Source organism: Ruditapes philippinarum, unplaced genomic scaffold, assembly GCF_026571515.1.
Source record: "Ruditapes philippinarum isolate M1 unplaced genomic scaffold, ASM2657151v2 ctg8790_1_1_1_1, whole genome shotgun sequence".
NCBI classification, from domain to species: domain Eukaryota; kingdom Metazoa; phylum Mollusca; class Bivalvia; order Venerida; family Veneridae; genus Ruditapes; species Ruditapes philippinarum.
This window is the reverse complement of record NW_026865581.1, coordinates 1-11659: the sequence shown is the minus strand read 5'-3', so window position 1 is coordinate 11659 and position 11659 is coordinate 1.

Sequence of the window (11659 nt, the reverse complement as noted above, 5' to 3'; positions counted from 1 at the left end):
TGTTCCCTATACGGACTCGTATACTTGGTCCGTATATTCGACGAATACATCCCGTACACGCCCGTATATGTAAAAAATACGGGACCGTATATTCCCGTATATCAGTATATTATTCGCAGTGTAGTCTAACAGGCATAAAATAAAACATTTTTCGGCAGTGAGTTGCAAAAAATGATATTTATTGCAGGCAAATTCGAGCTGCCGTATGTGGGAAAATTCGGCTTTGAGGAAGGAATGCCGAATTTCGCCGAATATTTTGGTGAAAAAAAAACAACACTGATATAAAGAATCTATTGTATTAGATTTCGTAGCTCATACACATACATTTTCCATTGCTGATGTGTTATACATATAAATTATAAACTTACTATTTTCAAAACTAATTAGCTATTACAACTGTTTATCAAAGGGAATTGTTTTTGCGTCATCAACTCTTTATATATAAAAAATAATTCTTCCTCTTGGCCTTTTTATACAATCCAAAACAAAGATGTATTCACTGAGATTATTGTAGCCATTGACTTCTTTAATGCCATTGCAGAATCTGTAATGCATTGGCATATAGCAGTTCAAATGTGTGTGTTTGTATGTGTTATAAAGATTAAATAGTGAACTCAATCTTCTTAAAACACAAGTCTGATCCATATCTGTACAAAGTAATGCTTTAACAAAATATTCCTCTTCCAAACCACAAGGGCAATAGCATAATATATATATTTGGCATGAAACAGTGTCTATTGGACCTCCGCCATGATTGTTAAAATTATATTTCTCGGGTCATAATTGACCCCGGGGATAATTGGGTTTTTCTTTAACATTTTGTAAAAATTCTGGACTTTCCCTTAAAGTCATTAAAAGCACTTTCATATGAAGTGTATTTTATGCCACCGTCCGTCTGTGCGTCCTCACTTCATTCGTGTCCGGGCTATAACTTTGTCATACATTGAGGGATTTTGAAATAACTTGGCACAAATGTCGACCACATCAAAACAATATGTCGCGTCCAAGAACCACGTCCCTACCTTAAAGGTCAAGGTAACGGTTTCAAATTATCGCAATTAAAATGAATAGGTACACACATTCGTGTCCGGACTGTAACTTTGTCATGCATTGATGATTTTATATAACTTGGCATAAATGTCTACAGCATTAAAACAATGTGTCGCGTCCAATAATCACGTCTCTACCTCAAAGGTCAAGGTCACACTACCATTATAAAGTTCACTTTATAACAATTAGAGTTTATAGGTACACACATTTGTGTCCGGGCGGTAACTTTGTCATGCATCAAGGGTTTTAAAATAACTAGGCATAAATGTCTACCACATCAAGATGACAATAAGAATAGATTTAAACGTGATTTAGTATTTTAAATGGAAGTAAACCATGTTAACACAACTTTACCACTACCTATGACAAATTATTTCACTTCCAGCACTTCTGTCTTCAGTTGATAACCCCCCCCCCCCTACATGATTTAAATATAGTTGTACAAAGATATAAACTAGATAAAAAGATAAAAACTAAAAATCTGTCGTCACGCCACGGATGCCCCCGCATGCAGCCAAAATGTCAGATGTTACAATATTTTATTCCAAATTTGTTTGCAAAAACTATTTTTTTATTTTAAGTTCAAAGCCCTAAAACCATTCAATGTAAACTCAAACCATTTTTATACACAGTTCAAGGTACTGAAACTATTCAGGGTTAACCTTTTTTAAATTGCATATTGCATATTTGTAGCCAAAATAATGACTACATACATTTCTACAATAGTATGAGTGCTGAAACGAAAAATTCAAATTTTTTCCAACATTCAAGAGAGATAACTTTGTCCAAAATCATTGAACCACGACCAAATTCGAACTTGAACTGCTTATTCCTAAGATGTATGTATATGTCAAATTTAAGTTGAATGTGTACAACTGTTGGGGAGATAATGAACGGAATCTGAAAATTTCATGTTATTTTCAAAGTGAAAGGGGCATAATAGCTCTGCCTAAAATCATCAACCATGACCAATTTCGACATTGACCTGCGCATTTCTTTGATGTGTCCATATGTCAAATTTGAGTTGAATGTGTAATACCGTTGGAGAGATATTGAACGGAAACTGAAAATTTCTCATCATTTCAAAGTTAAAGGGGCATAACTCATTGAACCATGACCAAAATCGAACTTAACACTTATTATCTCATGATATATCTATATTTCAAATTTGAGTTGAATGTGTGCAACCGTTACTAAGATAATGAATGGAAATTGATGATGACGGAAGGACGGAATGACGGGGGCATAAAAATTGCTCATTTTATAAATAAATATTTGTACTCATTTTTGAGGAATATTGTTCTTTCATTATATGTTCATTTCTGATAGTTTAAACAATCGTTAAAGTGACATTATGCCCATCCAAGGGTATATAGTGAGTGAACAGGTGAATATCAAATTAAGTTACATTTTGCCATAATTCTTTTTAATTTAATAATCTACTTCCCATAAACAATAAATTTCTGTAAATATCTATTAGATTTTACCTTTAACGCTCAGTTTATAAAAAGAGTGGGGCAGTCTTTTTTATTTTAGGAAGATTGAACGTTTTCCAATATCAATTGTTGGTCAAACACCATTTTAACAGTCAATCTTTTGAAATATAAAGTCAATTCAGCTCAACTTGACTATGCAAATATGAGCATAATGTCACTTTAATCAGAAATAAATTGCTTGTGGACACACTTGTAATTGTAAATCTTTTCATCATGGGTAATCAGTTACAAATTATTTATCATTTAATGATTAACCTGTCCGTGCTCTGTCTTTGCCCTGTCCTGTTTTTGATTGGGATCCGCCTGGGCTCCTTGCCACTAATTCTTGTTGCTGGGTCATATGAGGGTTGCGTTCCTTGAACGCCGCCTTTCCTTGTTGATCTTGTTTATCATATTTCATATTTTAAGGCATTAGCCTCATTTCTGAAAAAAATTGTCTTTTCTTTATTCGCAATAATGGGTTTTCATTTTTACTGATAATTTTAACTTGCTCCTATTTTAAATTGAATTAAGAATTTAAACTAAATGTTTTGTGGATATAAGACATTCTGTATTGTTTGCATACCTTTAAGTAATACATAGAAAGAAAGTAAACCTGAATAGAAATAGATAAGAAAGAACGGTTTTTTCTGAATCATAAAATGTGACTTTCATGAACTGATTTGATTTTAAAAATTAAAAAAAAATATATATGTGAATGTAGCCCAAGGTTTTCCCCAAAAAGGTCATGGAAAGACGTTAAAAGCGTTTACAATACCGTTTGTTCAAAATACCACTACTTTCTACTATAATACATCATTTAAAAGTTTCGTTATGTGTTATTACAGTTACAGATCAGTACTGAGAACATGATGTTTGTGTAAGAAAGAAGAAATCCAGGGATCTCAAAATGTAGAAAATGGGTTTATCAAACCGAGCCTGCAACATTTTCAATTTTGCCGTGTTGGGCTTTTTTTAGGGATTCTGTTTTTCTCTATTTTATATAGCTCCATGTCATTGTAACATTGTAAAAGAAGCAAATGTTTCATTGACATGGGGGCTGCTGTAACCTTGAATTGCATCATGTCACGGATAACACTGCAGTAACTTGGATTATGTAATAGATTGGACTACAGTTACCCATATTTGTAAGAACAGGACTACAGTTACCATGGATTTGACTTCGGTTAACCTGACTTGGATCATATCATGAATGGGAACTACATTTACACAGATTTGCAGTATAACAGGTTTGGGAGAACGGTTACCCTTAATTTGATCATATCATAAAATGGGAACTACATTTACCCTGATTTGCATTATATCAGGTTTGGGAGAACTGTTACCCTGACTTTGATCACACCATGAATGAAACTGGTTACCTTTAGTAGCATCATTGTTATAAGTTGGATGTTTTCATGTGTCTGTTTTATTTCTGTTTAAATGTTTGTAAAGAATAGTCTTCCTCTTTTTGTAAATGAAATAGGGTAAATTCAATAAAACAATTACAAAAATTTATTCAAATTTCAGAACCTGGTTTAACACCTTTTTTGTGCATTTATATTTGTATTCAAAAATGTTATCAAGTACTCCAAAGGAAAATAATTTTTATAAATTTAAAAGAGTAAAGTCATGCAACAAATTTTGAATAAAAGATCTTGTCCGCTGAATGTCCAGCATTTATTGTACTGATTTTTATTTTTTACAGAAATGTCTCAGATGAAACATTCCCACTTAAAAACAGACAGCCATAATCAAAAGGAAAAGAAAGAAATCATACAAGAGACTATGGTTGCTGTATCTGCCTTATCATCAGGCAGAGCAAGTGTACTTTCATCCCATTCTGTAAAGGTCTTGACTGAAGAAACTCTTTTTGCTCAGGCATTACAAGAGATGACAGTGAATGTTCCTTTCTTATTTGAGCTTTTGGATTCATTGATTGGTAACACTGGAAATAAAAAAGCCACTATAGCATTTATATATGCTATGATTCTAAATAGCAGAAATAGGCAGGTGTCGGCTATGCAAAAGTTATTAACAATTTTAGCTATAAAGTGTCATGCTGATAACAAGGTGAATGCTGTTCTTATTAATAATGTGAGGCTCTCTGGAGAACAAGATATATTTGATATGGAAATAAAAACAAGGCTAAAATGACAAGATTGGATCCAATAATGATTCATCTTGAAACATCTTGACCACAAATACCCGAATCGGTTAATTTTTGTTAGGTTTGAAATAATATTTTATTAAACCAGTTCGATAAATCCAGTATTGAAACATCACTCATTCAGTGTCCTCTTACTTGTGCAATATCATTTAGAGATACACTATTCTGCAAATGATTTTTTACAATTTGAACAACATCTACTCTTATCTCCAGAATACAAGACATTTTCAAACCCAAAGTGGTTGACAAGTTCTAGTCTAAGACACGATTTGTCATTTCTACAGAACTGAATCATTTCATCTTTCATTCCCTTTCTTGACTTTGCTATGTCACTATTATTAAAATATAAAATTGCTTCTGCTGCTTGCAACTTACGACCAGCTCTGCCTATTTCTTGCATATAGGCCTCCAAACTTGTTGGTGGTCTGCAATGTATGATTCTAGTAATTGATGGTGCATTAAGACCCATTCCAAGAGCTACTGTATCCAGTGCCAGTCCTAATTTAGGATTTTGTTTTGTTAATTCTTACACAATATGAGACTTCATATTAGCAGTGTAGTCTTTATGATACTGAGCAAATATACGGTTTTCAGGCTTTTGCTCACCATCATACTATTTTTCTCCGACCAGCCTTTAAGCATCTGGGTGATATGACATGTTTGTTTCCAAATGCTGGACCACCTTGCGTAAACAGCGTTAAGTGAAAGAGCTCATCTCTATCAGAATACAAGCATCATTGCAGTGAACCCAGACAGGCCAAATATTTTCATTAAAAAAAAAGACAGCGTATGACAAATGTTCATAAGTATGAAAAACTAGAGCAGCTGAAAGAACCCCTGCCACGGAGCTAAATGAAACATTTTGTCAGTTTCCAGTGACAATAATGTATATATTGAAAATTTGGAAACTGTAGGCTACTGTTACCATTTCCTCAATAATTACCTCTCCCCTTTAAAGAATACAATTTTTAACAGATAAGAAAGAAGCATGTATCTGACATCCAGGTAATTTTTATGCTAATTTAGAAATTGAGTTGTAAAATAATTAAATGAACAGACAGTTCATTAAAAAATTTAAAAACTTGATGAATGCCAAAATCTTAAGTCATACATATCGAGCATCCCATACTGCATGAAATATGAAGAGTATTAATGCTACACTGACTATAAACTGTATGATATATCCTATGAATTGAGAATATTAATGATTCTCTCATTTAAATTCTCTAATACATCTATGAGTCTAGGCTGCTCTACCGGCTGAGCTATCTGGTTAAATTGTAATTGTAATTTTATATGATATATCTATTATTTACATAAATATATTACTCTTTCCTTTACTTCTCCTTTTCTGTATAATTCTTATCCAGGTCACCTGTTCAACCCATTTTTAAATTTAATATTTTAAAGTGGAGCTGATAATTTCTGTATACATGCAGATACTTTACTTGCAATAAAAAATATTAAACTAAACTACACAGTTGAAATAAGCAGTTTTTATACATTTTATAATGCTAAATATGTCTTGCAAAAGAATTTTAACTAAGGCCAAAAAAAAAATATCTGTGGTTCAAGAGACACAGGTTTTCAATGAAATCCTGATGGAAATTGGACCAGTATCAACACTTTTTTGTCAATTGTAAGGCCAGATCCCCATGATTTTAACAAATTTGTCCCTTCAATAAAAAAACATGATGTCTTTTAGATATGAAGGGTCAATCAGACACCTTGGGACATGGCTTAAAAATGGGGAAGGTAGGTTTTTTCTTACTACTTAACAATAATATTGTAGAAATTTTAACATTTTATTGTAGGCATTAGGCATCTAAAACAGCTAGGTATAAAGGTACTATCAAATAAATGGAAAAAACACCTTATTGCTGTGTCATATTAGATGGATATTTTTATCTAAAGAAGATCTTTATTCTTTCTTTTAATTTAAATTAGCCAACCTTTAGTATCATCGTCGTCTCAACTGCTCTCACTCCCACTCATAAAATCTTCAAAGCTCGAAGCAGTTTTCCGTCATATGAAACATTACATGCTTTTATTGCATATAACTTAAAGACTGAATCTGATCTTCCATTATAGAATTCAACGGAGCTACAGCAATCATAGGGTCATTGCCTCCATGCTTCATCTGCATCATGCATGGTAGTCCTATAAATATGACGTCGCTTTGAGATACGTTTGCTTCTGGGCAAAGCTTGACCGAAATAAACTATAACAAGCCTGTAACGTCTGATATGTTGGACTACATGCATAGCAACAACTGGTATATAATGCTTTTCCCAAAGCCCGTTGGTAAAAAACTAAAAAATACTAAAAATTGAAAATATTTCTCAGCGCTTCTTCTTGTTCATATAAGATGGATATTTTTATTTAAAGAAGATTAAAATCTATTTTCATTTCTTTCAATGCATATAACAAACACTGATTAAAGTCCGCCATCTTTGTTTACATCAATAATTAAAATCGGTGCTTCGCCGGGCCGTATAAACATTTGGTGTATTCATACACTTGCATACGAGGTCGATCTCCGAACTTGACGGAGATTGCCGAGTTGTTACAATTGAGTCACGATGTACGCAATGTCATCAATTTCTTTTAAAAAAGGTATATTGCCCTTGAAATATGTATGTTTGTATACATGGATTAATTGCATCATTATAATTTTTAGCTCACCTGTCACAAAGTGACAGGGTGAGCTTTTGTGATCGCTTTTCGTCCGGCGTCCGTCCGTCGTCCGTCCGTCGTCCGTCCGTAAACTTTTACTTTAAATGACATCTCCTCATAAACCACTTAGCCAATTTCATCCAAACTTCACAGGAATGTTTCTTTGGTGGTCACCTTTAAAACTTGTTCAAAGAATTTAATTCCATGAAGAACTCTGGTTGCCATGGCAACCGAAAGAAAAAACTTTAAATATCTTCTTTTAAAAAACCATAAGAGCTAGAGCTTAGATATTTGGCATGAAACATCTTCTAGTGAGTGTCTACCAATTTTGTTCAAATAAAAGCCCTGGGGTCAAAATTGGCCCCGCCCCGGGGGGTCATTGATTTTCCCTATATGCATATAGTAAAAACTTAAAAAATCTTCTTTTAAAGAACCCAAAGAGCTAGAGCTAAGATATTTAGCATGAAACATGTTCTAATGAGTGTCTACCAAGTTTGTTCAAATAAAAGCCCTGGGGTCGAAATTGGCCCCGCCCCGGGGGGTCATTGATTTTCCCTGTATGCATATAGTAAATACTTAAAAAATCTTCTTTTGAAGAACCCAAAGAGCTAGAGCTAAGATATTTAGCATGAAACATGTTCTAATGGGTGTCTACCAAGTTTGTTCAAATAAAAGCCCTGGGGTCAAAATTAGCCCCGCCCCGGGGGGTCATTGATTTTTCCTATATGCATATAGTAAAAACTTAAAAAATCTTCTTTTAAAGAACCAAAAGAGTTAGAGCTAAGATATTTAGCATGAAACATGTTCTAATTAGAGTCTACCAAGTTTGTTCAAATAAAAGCCCTGGGGTCAAAATTGGCCCCGCCCCGGGGGGGTCATTGATTTTCCCTATATGCATATAGTAAAAACTTAAAAAATCTTCTTTTAAAGAACTCAAAGAGCTATGGCTAAGATATTTAGCATGAAACATGTTCTAATAGGTGTCTACCAAGTTTGTTCAAATAAAAGCCCTGGGGTCAAAATTGGCACCGCCCCGGGGGTCATTGATTTTCCTTATATGTGTATAGCAAAAACTTAAAAAATCTTCTTTGAAAAAACCCAAATAGCAAGAGTTAAGATATTTAGCATGAAACATCTTTTAGTGAGTGTCTACAAAGTTTGTTCAAATAAAAGACCTGGGGTCAAAATTGGCCCCGCGCCGGGGGTCATTGATTTTCTTTATAATTTTTATGTGTATAGCAAAAACTTAAAATCTTCTTTGAAAAAACCCAAATAGCTAGAGTTTAGATATTAAGCATGAAACATCTTCTAGTAAGTGTCTACAAAGTTTGTTCAAATAAAAGCCCTGGGGTCAAAACTGGCCCGGCCCCAGGGGTATCATTGTTTTTAACTATATGTGTATAGTAAAAACAAAAAAAAAATCTTCTTTTAAAAAGCCCAATGAGCTAGAGCTTAGATGTTTAGCATGAAACATCTTCTAATGGGTGTCTACCAAGTTTGTGCAAATAAAAGCCCTTGGGTTAAATTGGCCCTGCAACCTTGGCGGGGGGGGGTTTGGGGGCCTATATACAGGTGAGCTACCTCAGGGCCATCATGGCCCTCTTGTTATGAAAACATGTCATTAGTTTTCACGATCTGTCAAAAATCTGTTATCATAGTATTACAAGCAATAAGTCCACTACCAGTTAGAACCCCAGCAACATTTTAAAGGGCCATTTGCTATTTAATTATGCCATTGAATAAAAGAATGGCATATATGAAATTAAATCCTTTAATTCTTAAATTGTCTGTATCATAGAACTGTGTTAAGTTAGTCTGTCTTGTAAGGAAATTATGTTTATATAAGTATCGTTTAGCCTGTATACCAAGTTTCATTATGACACATGTGTGCAGTTTTTACACTCATCTGACCGTTATCCGTGTTGAAAACTCATGAAAGAGTTTCTAGGATCACACACTTAAAGAATTACTAATGTTTTAAAGTTATAGTTCTTGGAAAACAAAATAAAGGTCAAGGTCATTTAAAGGTCAAAGTGATATAAATAAAAATCACTGTAGCGTATTGTTGTTGCCAAGTTTTAAATAATTCCATTCAGTAAAAAGAAAATATAGCCAATGTAAAATTTTTGGAGGCCATGATTGACAGCGTGACGAAACGTTACTCATTTTTTGACATAACAATATGTGCTTTATGTTCCTAATACTATCAGCTATTTATATCTAAAGCTTCATACATATATTGTCAGTACTTTTTTCCAAGTTATTACAAAGATTGCTAATCTGCTATATTTTAAGTATATAAATAAATTTATTTTATATGATTCCATAGAAATCAGAATTATCCTCACAGGCAAACAATAACAAGGCGTGCATAATCTTCATACTGTCATCATCTATACTGGAAGTTTCATAAAAATATTTTCAGCACTTAAAGTCTAATTGCATTGCATATTATTTTATCAGATATGGTACCCAATATGGTGATTCAATGGTTTCTCTATAAATTGCCAGTTTTGAAATAGAGATCATATATGGTAATAAACATGATTTTGCTTTGTCAGATAAGTACTTTTTAACTTTATTAGATCCCTTTTCAACAGGAAATATTTCCTTGCCCGTTTCATTTTAGCAACATAAATGACTTAGAAAACTCAGCAAATGGATTTTAGAGCCCCTGGTTATGATTGATAGGTTATCATGTATACACTGTATTGTGTAACCCTTGAACATAAAATAATGCATGTTTACAGACTGGCAGATTGATTACATATAAGAGAAAACGAGATAAGGATCAGAGTACTCGTACAGTTATAAAATACTGAAATTACATACAGAGAGTGACCAAAAACAATGTATACTCTATAACAAATGACATATTTTTCTTTCTAATATAAAGTTAATTAAGACATCAGGGGGCCGTTTCATTAACGTGTCGTAGTCTACGACAATACTGTGTCGGTGTCGTACGTCTGCGACAACGTCGTACGACCGTTTTATGAAACGTGAAATCAAAGTACTAAAAGTACTGATGGAGTTAATATCATTATTATCAAATGGATAAATTTACATGATTATTATAGAAAGGATAAACACTTTTTAGTGTCATTCAAAGAACATATTAGTGAGAAAAACAGCTTCTTCTTTCTGCACTCAATTCACCCCTTAAAATACTAAGTCACACTACATGCCTGGTCTGTACTGAATGCTAAAGGCACATTATGTCACAGAAGCGGGTTTTTTTTCCAGAGCAAACACGCAAACACGGGTTTAATAACTTTTAAATAACAATTTTAGAGCATGCAGCTGCTTGTTACTTGAAGAAAGAAGCGGTGAATGTAAAATCATTTGTAATAATTAACCAAATGTAAACAAAGTAGTATTTGACTTTTTATACAAAATACTAAATAACTATCACAACTAAATTGCCAAAAAATTAACACACGCAAAAGATGGTTTATGTAAATGACCGATCTGTCACTTGTGGAAATATAAACAGAAAATAAGAAAATCAAAAGCATGTTTAAGAAACGTAGAAAGTATGTTTATAGTACTTTTATAGTACATTAAAAGCTAGCGTCAATTTATAAATGGCACCGGATTTTTCAAGGCGATCAATCGGAACTATTATCTTTATTAACCTATTCCACGTGGTGTCAGATGTGTATTTATACTATTTGTTTGATGTCCTTATCCGAAGACTAACGGAAAGGGCCGAAACATTGCGATTAGTGTTGCGATTTCACGAGACCTTAAGAATAAGGAACACGCACACTTTAGCCCAATTCAGGTTTTTTAAAAACTATCTTTGCTGTTACTCAACTGATGTTAACGAGATAAGGTTCAGAGTACCCGTAATTATACAAGCTACCCGAGGTTAATAAAAAAAAAAAAAATATAACAGACCTGAATAATTGTTGTCGAAAAGCATTCGAGTATAGTCATTTTCATTGTATTTTCCGAGGAATAAGTTACACACTCGAAGACAAGAACAATTTAAGCGAATAGCTAGTCCCCTGTCTTTTTCTTTGTTTGAAACAAAAATATATCATATACATGTATATTATAAATTTTCATTTGCCAATGCATCGAAATAATAAATTGCTGTTTTGATGTTGTTGTTTTTTTGGGGGGCTTTTTAGCTCACCTGAGCTTGCTCAGGGTGAGCTTTTAGGATCGGTGAATGTCCGTCGTCCGTCGTACGTCGTACGTCCACAATTGCTTGTGAACACTCTAGCGGTCGCATTTTTGCCTCAATCATCATCAAACTTGGTCAGGATGCTTACCTCGT